Genomic DNA, 22,778 nt, shown 5'->3' with positions numbered 1-22,778 from the left:
CAGGACGTGGTCTCATGTCCACGGTGTGATGGTGGATCTGTGCAGCCAGAGAATCTGTCACTTCTTAAGAAAGAAGACTCTGTAGACCTGAGCTGGATCTCTGTAGACCTTTCTGGATATTTTTATGTTCCCACTTCAACATGTCCTTTAACAGCAGGTCTAGTTAGAGAAAAAAACCTTCAGCCAACACACCTCAGAGCAGCTCGGTTCATCTCTTAACCATGAGACCAAAACCATTTCACAGAGACACCTGGTTAACCAGCGACTACCACTGACTGATGATGTCAAGTTTAACAGATTCTCTGTTTCAGACTGAATGAACTAATGATAGAAGAGCAAGGACACAGTTTATTGAGATGTGGAAGTTTTTATTTTGTTCATATTTTCTCCAGAAAAACCTGCCAAATGTTGTAAAAGTTCCATCATGGCCCAATGATGTTCTTTCCAGCCCAACGTGTTCAAAAGCAGCAACACTGAACCTGACGTGTGTGACAGAAACCTAAATGCATGTGTGGTCTAGCCTGGAGCTGCTCTTAAAGGGACAGTGTCACCAAAATACCCCAGACACAGTTATCACACCACCTGCTTTACAGTCACACCTTATATGAAGAATGAAGAGTTTAAAACACAATAAGCTGCTTTTCACACAGATAAAAGTTTAACATTAGTCCACCTGCTGCACAGATTAGCAGATTATTATTAAAGCTCAAAGTTAGAGACACAAAGAAATGACGTTTGCTATGAATGAAGCCTTGAAGTTGATCAGAAACTCTGACACCGACCAGTTAAAATCAGAGAGAAGAATCCTTCCTGTGTGTTACCATGCCAACATGTCTGCTTGTGTGTGTGTTACCATGCCAACATGTCTGCATGTGTGTGTGTTACCACCTCTATTCTAGTCTCTGTTCAGTGTTTCCTGTTTGTGCTGCAGAGAAAAACTCTCAGAGCCTCTGTCATGTAGCGTACACAACGAGGAAGAGGAGGTATTTCCTGCTTCCATCCAGCTGCAGGATGGAGGGAACATGTGTCCAGATGCTGCTGGGTGAGTCCATCTGCTGGATGTGTGTTGGTGTGTAAATGCTGAGAGATGATCACTGCTGCTTCCCACAGCAGAGCCGTCATTAAAGCTCCAACTGAGCTGAGTGTCATTTCTCTGCAGCTCTGATCTCACTGCTGTGCTGCACAACAAACGGAGGTTAGTAAACTTCTTCTGCTTCTGTCCAAGAAACCCTGTCTGACAGCAGAGACTCTGTCTGTCTTTACTGGTTCAGGTCTGACTCTGCTGGTCCAGGTCTCCTCTCTGAGACTCTCTGAGAGGATTTAATGTCACATTCATGGAAAGGATCATTGTTGTGTCATTTCATCCCTCACAGCTCGTCTGACCATCAGTCCCAGCAGATCTCAGTTTTTTAAAGAAGACTCTGTGTCTCTGATCTGTGAGGAGGACGACAGCTCTGCTGGATGGACGGTGAGGAGAAACACAACCAAGAAGGCCAGGACTCAGTGTGGATCTGGGTGGGGAAAACCTGCTGGTTCTTCCTGTAACATTAATGTTGTCTTTACAAGGGACTCTGGAGTTTACTGGTGTGAGTCCAGAGAGGGAGCAACCAGTAACAGCATCACCCTCACTGTCACTGGTAAGATCAGACTGTGGAGTTAGTGGTGATGAAGCTGTGTGGAAATGGATGAAATGCTGTAGTTTGTCTCTGTGTTGAGGTGGATCAGTGATCCTGCAGAGTCCTGTCCTCCCTGTGATGGAGGGAGATGACCTCACTCTGAGCTGTCAATCAAAGCCTCCCTCCAACCTCCCAGCTGCTTTCTATAAAGATGGCTCCCTCATCAGGACTGAGTCTACAGGTCACATGACCCTCCACCATGTTACCAGGTCTGATGAAGGTCTCTACAGGTGTAGCATCAGCAGTCATGGAGAGTCTCCACCCAGCTGGATCTCTGTCACAGGTGAGGAGCTTCACCCTCATTTCAGCACTTATTTCATCCACAGTCACCTGACCAGGTGGGATTCTCTCTGCAGGTAAACCTACAACCACAGCCCCGCCCACTACTGTAGCTCCGCCCCCTGCTTCATCCTCCCTCCATCTTGGGTTCATGCTGCTCCTCCACCTGCTGGTGTTCTGTCCGTACTTCATCTCCACCCTCCTCATGGTGTCTTTATATCCACACAGAGACACAGGTAACACTGAACCATTCACTGACCTGTCAATCAATCAATCAATCACTCAATCAATCAATCAATCAATCAATCATGATTTTCTCTCTAACCTGCTCTGTCTGCAGGAAGTGACCTGGCCGTCTCCATGGTGATGACTCCATCCACCCAGGCTGATCAGGGATTGGATGATGACTATGATGATGTCACCACAGAGCATCATCTAAACTGAGCTGAACATCTCATCTCTCTCTTCTCCTGATGTTCTTCTTTCACATGAGAACTTTCTAGAACTGAGGTCAACATCTGTGAACAGAGACGTCACATCTGTCTGTTTATCCTGGAAATAAAGCAGTGAAGGGGGCGTGGCCTGTCTGCTCTGCTTCTTTTACACACCTGGACAGAACAGCTGCTACACTGGATCCACATCAACACATCTCTCTATTGATCAGAACTTCTCAGGAAACTCACGTTAAGTCGGACAATCAGTTCCATCAACAACTCGTGTCGTCATGGTGACGAAATAATATTCCAACACAAATGTTCTCACACGGGGAGCTGAGCCTCTAAAGAGCACAGATCTCCACCAAGACCACCAAGATTTATTTATACATGAGGATGGTGATGTGGATGATGATGATGATAATGATGATGAAGATGATGATGATCTCCAGTGTCTCCAGGTTCTTTAAAATGAATAAAATATTTTAAATTAAAGCAGCCAGTTCACATTTCAGACACGACCGGTTAGAAAAGCAGTTAATTAGTGAACCTGCTTCTTCTGGCCTGTAAACTGAGGGGGTGCAGTTCCCCTCTCAACCACTGGGTGGCATGAGTTGTCTATGACCACCAGGCTTATATAAGGTGTGTCCCATTTCAGGGTCTGCACACTTCGAAGGGCAGATTGGTAGTCTACATACGTCATAATGGTTCACTACGTACTGTCCCAATTTGGAGAATTTGAAGGAGTCTCTGAATCCACCTTTCAAATCCGAACTTCGTTTGGCCTCAAGCGAAGGCTGCTGGTGATGCATCCTTCAGAGCTTCTTTTCTCCCAGAATTCATTGCACAGCAAACGGTGGTGAACGAGTAACCGAGTTCAGAAAAGGAGGTTTTAGCTTTCAATAAAATTTTGTAAAATAAATAAATAAATAAATAAAACGAGTAGATTTTACTTCTAACTACACTAGTACTGTATCTCATCCTGTACACTAGCACTCACTATATATATCCATTCATTTCTGTTCTGTTTGTCCAGTTCAGGGTCGCAGGGCAGCCGGAGCCGGAGGAAAGTTGGGATGAGGGTATTTTCTCCCGACCCTAGCATATTGAAGAAACCCCCTCCCCCAGTCTGATGCTCCCTGAAACAGAGAAATGAAACGGGACAAACAATTTAATGGGTGAGAGGGTTAGAAAGAGCCAGAAATGATGAGAATGAGGAGGAAAGATAAAGTGGTGGGGGGAGGGATGGTGGTGAGGAGATGAGGGAAGTGAGGGAGGGGGAGTGGGTGGATGGATGAGGGAGGAAAGGATGGAGGGCAGAATGGTTTAGAGGGGGGGTTGAGGCCCTGCTGCTGAAGCAAAGTTACCAGGTTAACTTTATTTAGATTAAACATGATGTAAAGGCGAGTTAGACGAGTTATTTCTCATCTTTGTGTCCTGCTTTTAGGGATTCTAGGTCCAGTTTCAGGGTTACTAGGTCCAGTTTCAGGATTTCTAGGTCCAGTTTCAGGGTTACTAGGTCCAGTTTCAGGATTTCTAGGTCCAGTGTCAGGATTCCTAGGTCCAGTTTCAGGGTTTCTAGGTCCAGTTTCAGGATTCCTAGGTCCAGTTTCAGGATTTCTAGGTCCAGTTTCAGGATGTCTAGGTCCAGTTTCAGGATTTCTAGGTCCAGTTTCAGGATTTCTAGGTCCAGTTTCAGGATTCCTAGGTCCAGTTTCAGGGTTTCTAGGTCCAGTTTCAGGATTCCTAGGTCCAGTTTCAGGGTTTCTAGGTCCAGTTTCAGGTGTTCTAGGTCCAGTTTCAGGGTTTCTAGGTCCAGTTTCAGGTGTTCTAGGTCCAGTTTCAGGGTTTCTAGGTCCAGTTTCAGGATTTCTAGGTCCAGTTTCAGGATTTCTAGGTCCAGTTTCAGGGTTTCTAGGTGCAGTTTCAGGATTTCTAGGTCCAGTTTCAGGATTTCTGGGTCCAGTTTCAGGATTTCTAGGTCCAGTTTCAGGATTTCTAGGTCCAGTTTCAGGATTCCTAGGTCCAGTTTCAGGATTCCTAGGTCCAGTTTCAGGATTTCTAGGTCCAGTTTCAGGGTTTCTAGGTCCAGTTTCAGGGTTTCTAGGTCCAGTTTCAGGTTTCTAGGTCCAGTTTCAGGGTTTCTAGGTCCAGTTTCAGGGTTTCTAGGTCCAGTTTCAGGGTTTCTAGGTCTTGTTTTGTGTTAAAAACTTGTTTAGTTGATGAAAAATGGCCTTTTCTATTATCTTACTTTGAAAAGGAAGATTTGAGATCGGCCTGTAGTTGCTCATTTGTGTCTCTTCTAGATTATCTCATTTTACCAGAAGTTTGATTACAGATGATTTTAGAAGTTCTGGGAAGACACCTGAAATTAAAGACAAGTTCACAATCTGTAACAGATCTGGCTCCAGAGTCTTTGAGGCCTTTTTGAAGAAACCTGTGGCCAGGATGTCCAAGCAGCAAGAGGAGGAGTTCAGCTGACGTAAGATGTCGCCCAGACCTGCCATAAGACTACGACCTGATTATAATTAGCTATGAAATGTACAAAAAAAATTCACATAAAGTAATAAAGCTACCATTAATTCACTCAGCGTAATGTATACCTCACATTAACAATATAATAAGGCAATTCAGATAGAAATTATGAGCCACAGACGTGAACTACGTCAAATCGATGCCTACAGGCTGTAATTACGTAATGCTAAATGGCTAGCAGTTAGCTTCCCAACATACTCTGAAAAGAGCTTAAAAACGGCCATTACCCTTGACAAAACTTAGCAGGAATAGAGCATTGGGGCTTATACAAGGCAAGAGTAAAGCACAAATAGTATAGAGGAGGGCTAAACAGATAAAATCACAGTCTTTTGTGCAATCTCAGAATTCTGACTTTTTTCTCAAAAATTCTAAGATTACTGTCAGAATTTTGACTTTTTTCTCTCGTAATTCTATTTTTTTCTTGAGTGGCCCTAATCCTCTTCTGTGGTAGGAACCTTTTCCAGTTGAGTTGGTTTTTATAAATCCCAAAAGTTGGCTATATCTGGCGTACGCGGGTACTGTTCCCACAGCAGCTTGATAAATGAGGCCACAGATCCTCCTGGATCTTATTTATTTCTGCATATTAAGAAACAATAAAATCAGACTAAATGAGTCAAACTGATCACGAAACATGTCCTGACACAATCTGGCTGTTTCAGTTTTAATCTCTGACACATGGAAAGTCCAGACTAAACCCTGCTCCAGTTTTTCTAGAACACGTCTGTTTGTTTATAGTAGAATAACTGAATCTTTTCTGTCTGAGCTCTACTAAAGTTTCCACATTTCCATGTCAAAAGAGTTTTACCTTTTTAAATACTTATGTCCACACTCTTCATTAATAAACATTAATAACTGACGGTAAACCAGCGCGGGACCTGCCAGCAGCAGCTTTGTACGTTTCATTTTCAGCCTGGTCATGAAACAGAGGCGATCATCTCCTGCTCTGAATGCAGCTGCTGTGGGAGGACCAGGCCTCATATGAGTGCTTTGGATGGGGAAGGGGTCTGTGCAGCACCCACTGCTCATTGAGAAAAGTTAACTACGTTCCTTTACATCAGTCTCCAAAAGGCTCCAAAATCACCAGAGCTCGGTTTGTCGCTAGTTGCTTTTTTGAATAAAAAAGTTGCTAGAGGTGAGTGAAAACTCGCTAAATATAGCGAGAAAGTTGCTACGTTAGCAACACAACTAGCTGCCGACTGTAAAAGGTGTGCGCTCTTGTTCTTCAGGCAGCTGAATGAAGCCTTGGTCTTGCGTTTCCCCCCTGGAGGTCGGCGGACTACTGGCTGAGAACGTGTGTGTCAGAGACGCAGCAGAGCTGCATTCTGAATGTAAATGTCATTGACGATCAGGTTCATTTCATTTTGGCCACCAAAATCGGGATCATGATCAAAATCCATTTAATTTTGCAGCCGTAGCTCCCAGTGGATTTTATTCAGCTCTGAACCAGACTGGACCGTAACAGGTTGCTATAGAGACAGGAGGAGGGTGCTCTGTTAAGGCAGGCTGCTATGAGGCCAGATCAGTCTCAATAGGAATGAACTCACACCAGGTTTTTCACAAATGCACATGCTCTGGTTTGCATTTGTATTTCAGAATCGGAAATGCACACTTGCTGTTTCACAAATGCACATGCTCTGATTCACAAATATAATTTTGAGGCACACTTGTAAGATTATACGAATTGCTGAACGTGCATTTACGAACTGCTTCTCATTTGTGAACATCTCTGCATTCGTGAGAGAATTCTCTGCGGTGGATTTTGAGACTCCCCTGATGTCGCAGGGTAACGAATGTCACCATTGGTTGACTAATCTGTCAATCAAATTTCCGAGTGTGATTGACAGATTCATCAGTCAATCAGGTGTGTTTGCATTCAGCCAATCATACTGCTCCTTACATTTTCTCCACTTTACATTACATGATTTACAACGAGGGAATGTAAGATAAATGTGTTACTTACAGGTTGTGATTGTTGCGTCCATAGATATATATAGAACGCTAGATGCCTTATGGCGGAGTCTTAAACGGCATCACAGGTCGGCCATCTTACCACAGGTTCGCTTCCTGGCAGAATCTGTCGAACCTGAGGTAAACCAAGGTAAGGTCAGTGATATGCTGAAACATTATTATTCTTATCTCGATGAAATTTTGACGGATTTACAAATGGTTGGATTTATTAGAAACAGTATTAACGTGGTTATAATCCTGGATGCTTGGACATGTTGAAATCGCAGATTTTCTCTTCAGAAAACGGTTTAGTCAACGTTGTGTATGGCTAGGCTGCTAGCTAGCACCTAGTAATTTTACGTCGAAGTCAGAGGCAGAATTGGTGTTTCTTTTCAATATAACTAAAGTTGCACATGATTTTCAATTTGGGTTTGGTTTGTTTAAAACATCTTCCATTCTTATTTCTACAGGAAATTTGTTTTTCAAAGAGAACATGCCGGACTTTTGTGCAGCTTATGGCTGCGCTAATCATCGTAGTCTTGACACAAGAAAACGAGGCATTAGCGCAATGTGGATGTTGGGTCTTCGGACACCGAGTTTCAGCTCCTAATTAAATATTTCTAAACAATGTGTTTCAGACTGGTTTTCTATGATTTCATATATGTAAATGTAAATTATACTGTACATTGAGGACATTTGATAATGCTGAAGGTTACCGTTTACTGTTTATACCAATATTAGTGGTATTAACCCTTTCAAGCATGAATTATAAGAAACAGTGCCACATGTTTTTTGCATACAGTATTTTACTTCCAGAGACACATACAGTGATGCTTTTTTATTTCTTGATCATATTTTACCTTATTTTTTAAATGTATTTTGACAGTTTATTCAAAATTATTAATTAGATAAGCTTTTCATATTTATATTATCTGGCTATTCTATAAAAATATGGCTATCATTTTTATTTTCCTGTTTATCACTAAAGAAAGTTTGGTTATTACAATGTATGAATTTACATATATAAATATTCATTCTAGAGTAAGTGACAGTGTATTGCATGACTCACTGATGTCCCCTGAAGTGGCAAAATTACAAATATCCACCCAAGAATATACTAGAAAACAGCTGTCAAATAGGTGTCCACCGTAGTGGATGCTACGCATGAAAGGGGTAAATTTATATTGTGTATTCTGTGATTATGGTACATTATGAGCATGCATTATATTGAGAGGCGGATGAAGTATTGTCAGAGGTGGGTAAAATGTTCAGTTAAGTTTATCCCCTACATGTATGGTCTCAAGGCCTCAATTATTCAAGTATGCAGTGTCTACAGTATATACATCTGTGTACAGGGTGGGGATTTCAACATAGAGCCTTTCTTATAGCCTATTTGTAATAGGAAATATTAATCTACCTGTTTCATAACATTATTTTTAGGACAACATAATCATTAAAGGATTTCAACATAGAGCCTTTCTTATAGCCTATTTGTAATAGGAAATATTAATCTACCTGTTTCATAACATTATTTTTAGGACAACATAATCATTAATAACAATTGAGTATAATTATTACATCCACCCATGTTTATAACAAACCAAACCGTTTGAAAATCTGTTGAAATTTGATCAAGTTATGGTCCTCTGAAAAGTACTTTTACACTACCAACAGCGTTATGGGTGAGAGAACTTCCTGTGGTAAGATGGCCGCCAGGCACGGACGTTCGACTTTGTTGGCTGGCAACGCGGACGAGGCATCTAGCGTTCTATACATATCTATGGTTGCGTCTCCTCCATGTCTGCCCGCTAGTTGGACTTGAACTACCATGCTCAAATAGCTTTTTTTTTTTTTTTTTTTTTATATTTTATTTATTGAACACAATAGGAAAATACAAACTCTCGTAGAGGAGATGAATTATTAACAAACTCTTGCTCGGGGGAGCGTGCAGAGAACATGTCCATATCTAGACTAACAGACTAACAGAGGGGGTTAAATAAACAAGTATCCAGGTATATGACTAGGAGCCAGAACAGAAAGAAGAATAAGAGTAAAAGAAAAAAAATAACAGCATTTACAACAAAAAGAAAAGCAGTGAGGTTTTCACTAAAACAATAAAAAAACAGACATTAGGTGTGAGATATTAATGGCATTTTTCCAGGTTTTTAGTTTTCTTATGGAGCTGTAATACAATTTAAATTCGTTTATAAAACAGGAGAAGGAGGGTTTATTGCCTCTCCATTTGCTACAATGAATGTGATACTTTGCTAAAAGAATAACAATATTAATAAGTTTGGAGTGAGATTCCTCCAAGTTCTCCATATGTAGTAAAATATCCAAGGTATTAAATGGGGGAATATTGAGTTTAAGATTAATCCATCTTCTAATGTCAATCCAAAAATCCTGAGAGTAACGACATCCAAAAAATAAATGTTCCAAAGTTTCATCCTCCACATTACAGAAGATACATGGTTCAACATCGAATTTGAATCTTCTTTTGAGAAACATAGCTACTGGGTAAATTTCATTAATTATCTTAAAATGAGTTTCTTTAACTTTTGGGGGAATGGGCCATTTAATGAATTCAGAGTGAGCTTTATTCATAACAGACTGACTGGTTAAATTGGGAAATATCTTAAAGGAAACTCTAAGATAGTCATGGTGTATCCTTTGTCTCATTCCTTCCCTCAAAAACTTATTGCTACTGATAGCTAGGAGGTTGCAGCCATTAACTTGTAAGGTAGGCAATGAGACAGAACCCCGTTCAGAGTATAATAAGGTATTCTTAATTAAATTAATCAGTGCTGGGGGGATTGCTCGGCATACTCTCTTAAAATCTTTGAGACTGCATCTTAAATTGTATTTGTCAATAAAGGAAGTGAAGGACAAAAGGTTACCATTGTCGTCTAGCAAATCTTTTACAAATTTAATGTCACTGTCAAACCAGTCTTGCTTGAATATTGATTTCCTACCAACTAGAACTGTTCTATTATTCCAGAGGGTTGATCCATGTGGGGAAAAATTGTGGTTGAAAATCAGTTTCCAAAACTGAAGAACTTGTTTGTGGAAATTAGACAATATAATTGGAATCTTGGTAATCTCAAAATCACATTTCAAGAAAAAATTAATACCTCCTAGCTGTTTAAAGATAGAGTTTGGAATATGGAACCACATGGAATTTGGTTGCATCAAGAAGGCTTTCAACCATTTGATTTTAAATGTGCCGACCATGGTTTCAAAATCTAGAGCATTAATTCCACCTTTCTCATAACTTTTAACTAATTGGGACCTTTTAATATAATGAGTTTTATTTTTCCACAGGAACTGAAAAACAATTGAATTAGCTTTCTTTATATTTTGAGATGATATGTACATGGAATGACAAGGATAAATTACCTTGGAGATGCCCTCCGCTTTACTTAATAAGTTTCTTCCAAATATAGTCAAGTCTCTAGTTAGCCAGTGACTAGGACGTTTATTCATATCTGATAACCGGTTAGAGATGTTTAGATTTTCTCTTCTAAGTGCATCTTTAGTCAACAGTATTCCCAGATATTTGACTTCTTTTACAACCTTTATGGACATAATAGTATGATTATTGCATCCATGTATAGAGAGAATCTCACATTTCTTGATGTTTAAGGTTAATCCTGATGCCTTAGAAAATAGCTGAATTGCATTGAGAGCTTTTTCAACCATTAAATCATTTTTTAAAAGTAACGCTGTGTCATCTGCGAACTGACTAATCTTATATTGCCTATCAAAAATATTAATACCATGAATGAGAGGACTATTTTTAAATTGAAGGGTCAGGAGTTGAGTAGTTAATATAAACAGTTTGGGGGAAATGGGACAACCTTGACGAATGCCTCGTTGTACCAAAAATCTAGGAGAGATACCTGGATTTAAGGAAACTAAACTGTAAATGTCATTATAAAGCATCTTGATAATGCCGCAGAAATTTACACCAAATCCCAAAAACTTCAAAGTGTCAATTAGAAACGAATGCTCTAGGGTGTCAAATGCCTTATAAAAATCAAGAAATAATATCAGGCTATTGGGGTCGACAAAATCTTTATAATCTAACAAATCTAATATTAATCTTATATGATTATGAATACTTCTACCTTTAACAAATGCAGACTGACACTCATCAACTATTTCCGTAAGTCCTCTATTTAGGCGCTCAGCAAATACATGAGCTAGAATTTTGTAATCATTACCTAACAAAGTGGTTGGCCTCCAATTATCTAATTGTAATTGGTCCTTAGAAGGTTTAGGGATTAAGGTGATTATCCCTTGCTTCATTGTGTTAGAAAGATTACCAGTTGCTATACATTCTAAGAAAGCTTCATATAATATTCCTCTAATGTCGTTCCAGAAAGCTTTATAAAACTCCGTCGTTAGACCATCTATGCCAGGTGATCTCCCAGAGGACATTTTTGATAAAGCTGCATCCATCTCTTCAATTTTTAAATCATTTTCCATAAGCTGATTGAATTCAGGATCAAGGGTTTTGTTAAAGTCTTTAATGGTTAGAAAAAAGTTCTTGGACTCAGTGACTGAATAATTGGATGTATATAAATTGGAATAAAATTTATGAATTTCTCTGCTAATAGGATTTTGATCTTCCGAGACAGACCCATTTATAATCAATTTAGAAATTTGTTTTTTTTTGTTGCCTTTGTTTTTCAAGATTGAAAAGAAAGGTGGTATTTTTTTCTCCTTCTTCAATCCAACGGGCACGAGACCGAATAAAAGCACCTTTAGCTTTTTCCAGATAAAAAAAATCCAATTCATTTTGTAGTTTATTTAATTCACTAAATTCTGCGGTTGACAGATGATTTTTTTTACACAGATTATTAATACTAATTAGAGTGCTCTCATGCTTTTGTCTTTTTAGCTTTGCAGAGTGTTTACTTGCTATAATAGCTAGTTCCCTTATTTTAAATTTTAACCATTCCCACTTACTTACGGGAGACATCTCCAAGGCACCAACTTCAGCTATCTGTCGTTTAATGTCTGCGCAAAAACAAGGATCATCCAAAAGCATATTGTTGAATTTCCATATTCGTGTTACGTTAGGTCCTATCGTTGTAATCTGAAAGGATAATGTGATAACACAATGATCAGTAAGCGGTGAAGCACATATAGAACATCTCTTTATATAATTAATCAGTGAGGCAGAGATTAGCCAATAATCTAGCCTAGAGCTTTGACCATTCCCGGATGCATTGAACCAGGTAAACTGCCTTACTTCAGGGTTTTTCATTCTCCAATAATCAGATAAATTGGCATTATTCATTAATTCAACAATCAGATCATCATATTTATGGCATGTTGCTCTAGGTGGATTTCTATCTAGCCAGAGATCAGGCACCAGATTAAAATCACCTCCTACCACCACTCTATCAGTTAGATAAGTAAGTTTACATCCCTGAATCTGTTTACACAGATCAGAAATTAGAGTTTTGTTTTTAGTTCTTATATTATATCCATAAACACAGACAAGAATAAAGTTTACATCATTGATCTCTGCTATCACTATCAACCAGTGGCCATGAATGTCACTAATTTGGTTAATTATTTTCCCTGGAAATTTGTGCAAAAGCATCATTACACCCGCTGAATGGGATGTTCCATGACTGAAAAGGATAGAATCACCCCACTGTGACTTCCAGAAATTAACATCTTCTTTAACCGAATGAGTCTCCTGCAAAAAAATACAGTTGGCTTTTTGCTCCTTGCAAAATAGAAAAACAGCTTTTCTCTTAGTAATGTTTTTCAACCCCCTAGCATTCAACGAAATAAAAGAAATAACAGAAGACATACCTGATAGAGAATATAAGACCAACACGTTTGACATGCAGGCTCGAGCGACTATGTCCTTATCAAAACAGAAGAATTTGCATTTTATTTACTGAAATAAGGTAGCTAAATGCAAAGATTTCAAGAATTAAATCTATTCAGGGTTAACTCTCCGGTTGTTTATCAGTGCATATCCCTCCTTGAGGAACGCACGTTCTCCCCTCTTCCTAGCTTCTTGAACTAGGGGCCACAGCTTGGCGCGCGCCTCTCTGTCTTCTTTAGAGAAGTCCTCCTTGAAGTGGATGTGCATCTCCTTACAGACTCTGGCATCTCTGGAGCGTTTCCACACTTCATCTCGGACCACTCGTGACACGAACTGCAGTATAATAGCTCTCGGGGTATTGTTTGAAGTAGCAGGGTTTCCTCTTTTTCCCAAACGATGCACTAGATCAACCATCTCACGGAGGCGATCCACAGCCACTGGCACCACCCTGGTCAAAATGCCGATTACAGTCTCTCTAGTGTCCTCTCCTTCTTTTTCAGGAAGACCGTTTAACCTGAGGTTCCATCTACGTTTATAACGGGCATGTTCGGCCGTAGCTTCCTTCAGCTTCTTGTTTTCTTCCTGAAGAGCAACAATTTTCTCATCCAATAGATTAATAAGTTGTTTATTGCTTTTTATGGCATCAGAGTTGGCCTCGATTTTCCCCTCAAACTTCTTTAAGAGCTCTTTCTGTTCATCCATCTTCAAGTTTTGTTGATCCACTTTCTCAGTTAGAGTGGTCACAGCCTGCAGAATAGTTTCAAGTATGCTGCTCTCCTCCTGCGGCTTTTGGTTATTCCCCCGTCTTTGCTTTTTGGGATGGGGAGCTTTCAATGGTGTGTGTGCCAGATTAACAGACTTATCTTGGGAAAGTTTTCCGTCCATGTCGATGTCTTCTATGTCCTGTTCATCGCACGCCTCATGAAGAGCAGTGAGGTCGTAGTTGTGATCCTCCATTATAGCTAGCTCAAATCCAGTTGAAGAATATGACCAAAGCCTACTTAACTTCAGTAAGAGTCCACAGTTGGCCACTTGTTTTTCCAAAGTCAACTTTGTGTCGTTTTAGTTATAAAATGCACTGTAGATTCACATTCAAGGACAAAAAATTTAAAAGAATACGGAGCCTGCACGAAAACGTCTGCTCACACCGCCATCTTGAATCCTCTTCCCATGCTCAAATAGCTCTGCGACAGGTTTAAAAGTATGGAGAAAATGTAAGGAGCAGTATGATTGGCTGAATGCAAACACACCTGATTGACTGATGAATCTGTCAATCACACTCGGAAATTTGATTGACAGATTAGTCAACCAATGGTGACATTCGTTACCCTGCGACGTCAGGGGAGTCTCAAAATCCACCGCAGAGAATTCTCTCACGAATGCAGAGATGTTCACAAATGAGAAGCAGTTCGTAAATGCACGTTCAGCAATTCGTATAATCTTACAAGTGTGCCTCAAAATTATATTTGTGAATCAGAGCATGTGCATTTGTGAAACAGCAAGTGTGCATTTCCGATTCTGAAATACAAATGCAAACCAGAGCATGTGCATTTGTGAAAAACCTGGCGTGAGTTCATTCCTATTGAGACTGATCTGGCCTCATAGGCTGCAGCCGCTGAACCATTTCATGGAAACACGCCTCTGTTCAGGCTGCTAGTAAATCATGTGGTCACGTCTCATTTAGAGCAGTTTTTTTTAAGAGACCACGTCTCTCCTTCAGGAGAATTTATTCTTAAAAGCATCCATGTTTTCCAGCAGGAGCTCATTATTTAATCTGACTGTCAGAAACCAGCATGAAGTCTTTCTGTGAAGCTGCTGTGGGGAAATTTAACCTGCTGCTGCCTCCACTCAGCAGAAACAGTACATTAAACTGATTACTGGAGATAAAATGGAGGACATGTCAGGGTTGTTGACTCCACCCCTCAGTCTGAATGAGGATGTGGTTTTTAAAACAGAACTTCCTCTAACACACACATCTATTCATGCCAAGGTTTTCCTGCAAACAGCATCATGTCAGCACCACCCACTGGAAGGAGCCATGAGATGGTGGTGGGTCCCACTGCTGCCAGGCAGCAGGACCCCCTCAGGGCTCCCTCAGTGTGTGTGAGTGTGTGTTATGTGTGTAGTGCAGTACTGTTAACTGTGGTAGTGTCTAACGTGTAAATAAAATCGGGGGGAGAGAGGTCACAAAGGGAGGGGATGGAGGAAGGGCCACCTCGGTGGCTTCTGTCCGCCCACCACAGCCCATGTGCCCATCCCCCGAGGCCCTAAATGTATATCGGTGTCTATGTTGTGATTAAAATCTAGTGGGGCAGGCAGTCACAGGTGTCCATTGGGGAGTCCCACAATGGGGACTCAGATTGGGCTTCGTGGAACACCCCCCTGGTTTTCTGCATGTGGACATATATGAGCTGCTCAGGGTAAACATTCAGTAGAAAACCTGTAGCTGACACATTTTCATTATTTTTCTCACTTTTCCCACAATTTAGCACATTTTCCTACATTTAACGTAACTGTTAACTACCTATATAGAGGCCAAGTAGAACATTAAATCTAAATATTAAATCTAAATTTTAATAATATCTGAATCTGGAATCTTAAATCTAAAAATCTAGATGCTAAATATTAAATCTGAATGTATAACCTATGTTACTATGTAACCTAATGTTAGGTTAATTGGACACTCTAAATTCTCCCTAGGAGTGAGTGTGTGTGTGCATGGTTGTTTGTCTCTATCTGTGTTGGCCCTGCGACAGACTGGTGACCTGTCCAGGGTGTACCCTGCCTCTCACCTGTTAAAATGCTGGGATAGGCTCCAGCTCACCCGCGACCCGAAATGGAATAAGCGGTCAAGATAATGGATGGATGGATGTGTAACCTAAATGTTGGAATATGTCTGTCTGGATGGAGTGGAACATGGCGGCTTCTTTCCCAGCAGCGAGGATCGAACGTGCGGCCATTGCAGGTGTACGAGCCAACACAACCACTCGCACTGTTAACGGGAAGAGGTTTATATTTATGAGGTTCATGGAACTCTGTTAAACTGCAGCTCTGCTTTCATTTCTCTGTCAAACTGCTCATTTGAAATGAAATGAAATAAAAAATTAAATGAAATGACATAATACTTTATTAATCCCTTTGGAGGTCCTCAGGGAAATTTGTGTTTCCAGTACAGCCCGTCCAAGACTAGACAACAACAACATAAAACACAAACAGGATCAGGCATACTGAGGCAGCAGCCGTTTCTACAGCGCTCCTTGACTTAGATATAGGAGAAAGGTAACATTAGGGGAGTAAGATGTAGCTGGAGAGAAAAAAAAAGGCATCTCCACACTGGGCCTATGGGCCCATTATTGAGATACAAAAAAAAACACGCCTCGGTACATAAAGAACATAACTCAAACATTCATAACGTCAGAAACAGGTGGCAGGGGGGAGAGGGGTCTCCCATCGCAGCAGAGTTCAACCCGCTGCCTGGGAGTGGGTCCAGTCTCTGCACCACCTGATGATAGTGGGCATCCGTGGGAGCTGATCCAGGTAAAAGTTCACTGCCATGAGGAGGGTGGGGGGACTGAGCATCCATCAACATAACATTCCAGGGAGCTTTTTAACCAGACATCCAAGGCCAGTACAGGGAGCCGAATTTGATAAAAGCCTTTGTTTTAGTTTCAGGCCAGAGCTGTTTCGTCTGCCTTGAGTCTCTACAGTGGTCCCACTGGCGACTCCAATCATCTGAATTGTGGGTCAATTTCCATCCAGCCGAGCCGACAACTTCTCCGAGTTGGTAACCACCTTACGTACAAGCTCAGAAATGGCAACCAGTTTGCCATCCAGAACTGGAATAGCCTCCAGTTTACAATTCAGCTCCTGTACCGCCAAAGTCTGATTGTTCATAGCTCGGCACACACCAGCACAGAAATCCGGCAGCTTGCCAGTGACCGCCGACAGTGTCCGAATTTTGCGAAATGCCAGGAAACCGCCCGCTCCAAACAGCAGAAACCCAGTTATCATGAATCCGAATGTATAGATGTCCTCAGCGTCCTCGACAGAAAGAATTGACAAACACATGACTTTCCACACTCCCCAGGAATCCATCACATATCCAGCCGAAAACGTTACACCAGGACAAGCAGGCTCCCCTACGCCTGTTTTCCGGTTCGAATAAATTTGGTCGATTGCATTTAGGGACCAACTGATCAAATCCATTGTTATAGATTTAGTTTCAGAAGGAAATGCAGAGAGAGACTCAGAGATGACAAGACAGTAGCAGGAGAGAGTGGGAGGAGGGAGAGAGAAGAAAAAGTGTCTGCTTTCGTTGAGAGCCGGAAGTAGAATTTTTTTCAGGAATTACTACGTATATTTCCCTCACAGAGTGAGTCAGCATGATGGGGTTCAACAACATGAGAGGATGATGATGGAACCAGCCTTCCAGCTCATGGTGAAATGCAGTTATCCACTTTGTTAAGTGGAATCCTCCACTTTCACAAAGACCCTGACCACTGCACATCTGGGGCGTCGCCAGACCCCATTTACTGGGGCACGTGTCCAGGTATAAACGAGCTGTGCCCCAGTATAGATGCTAAATGCTAACAATAAATATTAATCATACATTAATTCAGATAATTCAGAAGGGAGAAGATACATATTTAAACTCAAATGTGTAGCAAAAGCGTTAACTCCAAACAGAGGATCCAGCTCAGGGACACGTTCTGTCTGCATGTCACCGTGCACGAGCAGCAGGTGAACCACACACACATCCACCAGCTTTCCGTGTGTTGGGTGAGTGCACGACGCAGTTTGAGGTCTTGTAACGTCACAAAAACAGTCAATTTTATATTATTTTTATAAATGAAACCAGATGACCACATACTAACTGAAACATATTGTGGCGTGACTTCTGCAGATGGATATCAGGAAATTCTTCACCCGAAGTAGAGACAGGGAAGCAGCAAGGAGGGATGAGAAAGAGGGCGGTAAGACCGCGGGGAAATCAGGTTTAGGTTGGATATAAGAATAATAATGGATTAGATTTATAAAGCGCTTTTTCAAGGCACCCAAAGCGCTTTATATAGTGTATCCATCCACTCCTCACTCATACCTGGTAATGGTAAGCTACCTGTGTAGCCACAGGGGTCCTGGGGTCCCACTCCTCACTGAGAAGAATAAACTACTTTCATATACGTCCGTCTACAAAAGGCTCCAATACTGAAAAAGTTGATAGATTTGTCGCTAGTCGCTTTAAAAAATAAACAAACAAAAAAAGGTTGCTAAGTTGGCAACACACACACACCATGTTGGTGTGTGAGTGTTGGTGTGTGACTGCGCCCCCTTAAGGTGAGGCAGAGTACTGTTTGCCTCACCTGCTGCCTTTTCTCTGCACTTTATTGTATGATAAACAGGAATATTTCTCTCACAAATACATTAAATACATTACACAGACTTTAGACGGCACGTGTCATGCAACCCAGTTTGTACTGGATGGTCGAGTCAGAGCTGAGGTACAGCTCGCCCGTGCCTCCACTGGGGTTTCTGCACTGGATTTGATCGGGAAATACTCAAATTTGACCATTTTTACTTAATAAACTGTCAAAAATGTGTTAGATTCATGCTGAAATGCATTTTAACACAGATCAGTGGAAAATATTAATATTTATTGTATGTTTTTTTTCCTTTATCATGACAGGTGAGGCACTGCACAGAACAATAGTTCTACATTTCTGTAGGAAGAATCCTCCTTCCTGAAGACCTTGGGTGGACACACAACTCCAAGAGCCGGCATCAAAACAACCTCACATAGTTGTGTCTCCACCAGAACCAGTCTAAGGGTCTGAGGAAGGACCAGATAAAGGTCATCTTACTCTCGTAGTGAACTTTTAACAGAGCATGTACATGATGAGAATGAACCTTAAAAGTGAATTAAAGCACGATGAGTAAAAATGTACAATGTAAAAAGTGTAATAAAGTAAATGAATGAAATGAAATGAAATGAATGAATGAATGAAATGAAAAATACTTTATTAATCCCAAAGGGAAATCAGTGTAAATACAATTTATAAATGAATATAGTAAAGGAAGTAACTATAGGTGTGATTATAATATTATATAAAGAGCATAATAAGTAAAATTTCATCCACACAAGCAGTAAAGCTCAGAAATGCAGCACTAAGTTCAATATTTGGTCCAGATTTTCCTTCTGGATAAAACTGACACAGACTTCTGTCCTAAACTCCTGACACTGAAGTTTTCCTTTTTTATTTGATGGTATACATGGAATAAGCAGTGTAGAAAATGAATGAATGGACATCATTCAGCACATAGATGCAGACTATTGCATGCATACCACACAGAGTTAGCATGTTCTAAGACTGTTACATGAACTGCATGAGGGCAACAAGCAAACAGTTTTCCAAAAGAGGGTCCATGTTGATGCTGAACTGGTTTAATTGGTTTCACAGCTGACGTTATTAAACAGAGTTTCCAGCTAAAACATTGTTGCCTCTCCCGACCGCACATCACAGAGCTGTCCTCGTGTTCCACAAGTGTAACAGATAGATTCCTTCAGAGGCAGCAAGCATGTTGTCGTAGAACAGCTGTTATATGATGACATTAAAACGACTTTACAGTTAGAAACTCTGGAGGAGTAAGACTGTAAAGTGAGATGTTATTACAGTCCACATGCAGACAGCTTCCCCTGTTGGAGTCACAGTGAGTGGCTGTAAATCAAGCTAGTTTCTGTCTAATACTCTGCAATAGTTGGTGTGTTGTTATGTCTGTGCCGGTTTAATTAATATTATCTCACTTATTCTTATGTTCAACATTTTTATTTTGCATGTAACAAGAACGTTCTTTATGTTTATGCGACAGCTTATTTATAAATTTATGTTCCGTCTCTTGTTTCTTTTTATTTGATGTTATTTTATAATTTTATATCTCTTACATTCTAGAATGCGCCGCTAGGTGGCAGCAGCAACTGTAGTAGCTCTGTTTTTAACTTGTGATTTTTTGCAATATAGCCGTCTTTTTTAAGACATCAGCTGTCAATCTGTGTCTGTTCGGGTTGATTTTTCACGCTGGTCAGAGGCTGTGCTATACGGGAGATTTTTCTGAATATTTTTCTGTTTTTGCAAGACTTGTCATTGTGAGTCTCCATGGCAACGAGACTTGTTTACCATCGGGATCAACTGATAAAACTCTCCAAACTCAAGATTATCAGTGAAACAACACTTCAAATCCCAACGGAGTTGAAAAGAAAGAGAAGAGGATGCAGGGCAGGAGCGAGGCAGAGAGAAAAACGGTGGCGATTCAAACCGTTTCTTCCAATGGTTGTTATGGGAAACGTGAGATCGCTAGCTAACAAAATTGATGAACTTCAGGTGCTAACCAGGTCTCTTAAAGAATACAGAGAGTGCAGTATTATGTGCTTCACCGAGACATGGCTGCATGAACACATCCCAGACTGTAATGCGTCTGTACACGGCTTCAGGACGGTCCGTGCAGACCGCAATAAACAACTCAGCGGGAAGCTGAAGGGAGGTGGAATTGCGGTGCTGGTAAACCAGCGCTGGTGTCATCCTGAACATGTCACTGTTAAAGAGAAGATCTGCACAAGAGACATTGAACTGCTAGCTGTGAGTCTCCGCCCGTATTATTTACCCAGAGAGTTCACATGCGTTATTCTGGTAGCGGTATATATATTACCTGGTACCGCTCCAGACGCAGCCTGTGATGTCATTAACTCTGTAGTGGCCAGGCTTCAAACACAACATCCAAACGCATTTGTGGCGATCTCTGGAGATTTTAACAACATCTCCCTCTCTGCAACTCTACCAACTTTCCAACAGTTTGTCAGCTGCTCCACCAGAGAGAACAAAACGTTGGACTTATTTTATGCAAATATTAAAAATGCATACAGCTCCTTTGCCCTGCCACCTTTAGGAAGATCAGACCATAACCTAGTTCTTCTCTCCTCCTCCTACAAGCCCATCGTTCAGCAGCAACCAGTCATTAGAAAGGCTATTAGAACCTGGTCTAATGAAGCTGAAGAGGCTCTGAGAGGATGCTTCGAGGCTACAGACTGGAACGTCCTATGTGAACCTCATGGAGATGACATCAATGCCTTGACTGAGTGTGTGACAGATTATATTAACTTCTGTGTGGACAGCACCGTTCCAACAAGAACAGTGAGGTGCTTCCCCAATAACAAACCCTGGATCACCAGTGACCTGAAAAAGCTGCTGAACATCAAAAAGAAAGCTTTTAGGGATGGAGACAGGGAGTTATTGAAGTCCACACAAAAACAACTTAAAACACAAATGAAGAAGTGCAAGGAGGACTACAGGAAGAAGTTGGAAAGTAAGCTTCAGAAAAACAATGTGAGGGATGTGTGGTCAGGAATGAAGAAGATCACTGGCTTCGGGATAAAGGAGGATCAGACTGATGGAGGTCTGGACAGAGCGAATGAACTGAACATGTTCTTCAATAGGTTTAGCTCACCTCCTGCTTCAACCCCAACTAGCCACACACCCTCCATGAGCCCACAGCTTTCCTGTCACACCTCCACTCTGTCACCCTGCAGCTCAGTCAAGGACCTGGACACAACCTCATCTCCCTCCACATCAGGACTTCCTGAAACCTCCTCTGCCTCCACCTCCACTCTGTCTGTCTCCTGTAACCAAGTCATGCAACAACTGGTGAAACTGAACCAGAACAAGGCTGCAGGTCCAGATGGTGTCAGTCCCAGAGTTCTCAAGACCTGCTCAAAACAGCTATGTCCGATTCTCCAGCACCTGTTCAACACCAGCCTGAGCCAGAGAAGAATCCCGGTGCTGTGGAAAACATCCTGCCTTGTTCCAGTGCCTAAAAAACCACAACCAGCTGAACCAAAAGACTACAGACCAGTCGCCCTGACATCTCACGTCATGAAAGTCCTGGAGAGACTCTTACTGGCTCACCTCAGCAAGCAGGTGAACACCTTTCAGGACCCATTACAGTTTGCATACCGTAATGGGCTTGGGGTTGAAGATGCCATCATATACCTGCTTCAGAGAGCCCACTCTCATCTGGACCAGTCAGGCAGCACTTTGAGGGTCATGTTCTTTGATTTCTCAAGTGCTTTTAATACGATTCAGCCTGCTCTGCTGTGTGAGAAGCTGCAGAAATTCCAGGTGGATCCCTCCACAACCACCTGGATTTACGACTACCTCACAAACAGACCACAGTTTGTGAGACTGAAAGGTTGTGTGTCTGAGATGGTGGTCAGCAGCACTGGAACACCACAAGGGACTGTACTTTCACCATTTCTATTCACGCTGTACACCTCAGACTTCCAGTACAACTCTGAGTTCTGTCATCTGCAGAAATACTCTGATGACTCAGCAGTTGTTGGGTGTATCAGTGATGGACAAGAAGCAGAGTACAAAGAACTGGTCGGTCAGTTTGTGAAATGGTGCGGTGACAATCATCTCATCTTGAATACCAAGAAAACAAAGGAGATGATTGTTGACTTCAGGAGGAACAAGAACACACATAGAAGTGTTTCCATCATGGGAGAGGAGGTGGAGGAGGTGGAGGAATACAAGTACCTTGGAGTTCAGCTGGACAACAGACTTGAGTGGAAAAGCAACACTGAGTACATTTACAAGAAAGGTCAGAGCAGACTCTACTTCTTAAGGAAGCTGAGATCTTTTAACGTCTGCACCAAAATGTTGCAAATGTTCTACAGGTCTGTTGTTGAAAGTGCAATCAGCTTTGCAGCAATCTGCTGGGGCAGCGGCATCAGAACCAGAGACTTGAAAAGAATTAACAAACTGATCAAGAAAGCCGGTTCTGTGCTTGGAGTAACTCTGGAGCCGCTGGAGTTGATCATCAAAAAAAGAATTCTGTACAAGCTGACGAAGATAATGGAAGATCCTTCACACCCTCTACACAACGCCGTGACGAAACAACAGAGTGTGTTCAGTGGGAGGCTTGTTCAAGTCCGATGCAAGACAGAGAGATACAGAAGATCCTTCCTTCCAGCAGCTATCAGGCTGAAGAACAAAGCCCTTAATTAATTAG

General features: G+C 41.4%; 2 protein-coding genes and 1 long non-coding RNA gene across 5 annotated transcripts in view; 2 read left to right on the top strand and 1 right to left on the bottom strand.

Moving 5' to 3' along the window:
* The window catches only part of LOC121640417, a 1,195,287-nt gene that overhangs the window by 510,008 nt on the left and 662,501 nt on the right, over positions 1-22,778 (bottom strand). The gene's annotated exons all lie outside the window — the stretch shown is intronic.
* LOC121640416 (muscle M-line assembly protein unc-89-like) overlaps positions 1-22,778 on the top strand; it is a 442,453-nt gene that overhangs the window by 204,705 nt on the left and 214,970 nt on the right. The gene's annotated exons all lie outside the window — the stretch shown is intronic.
* Positions 869-1,195, top strand: LOC121640593. The gene is made up of 2 exons (XR_006010529.1): positions 869-1,042; positions 1,160-1,195. It is a non-coding gene; the product is annotated as an uncharacterized LOC121640593 (long non-coding RNA).

The sequence above is a fragment of the Melanotaenia boesemani genome, chromosome 5 (genome assembly GCF_017639745.1).
Source record: "Melanotaenia boesemani isolate fMelBoe1 chromosome 5, fMelBoe1.pri, whole genome shotgun sequence".
NCBI lineage: Eukaryota > Metazoa > Chordata > Actinopteri > Atheriniformes > Melanotaeniidae > Melanotaenia > Melanotaenia boesemani.
This window is presented reverse-complemented; position numbering and strand designations above follow the sequence as displayed.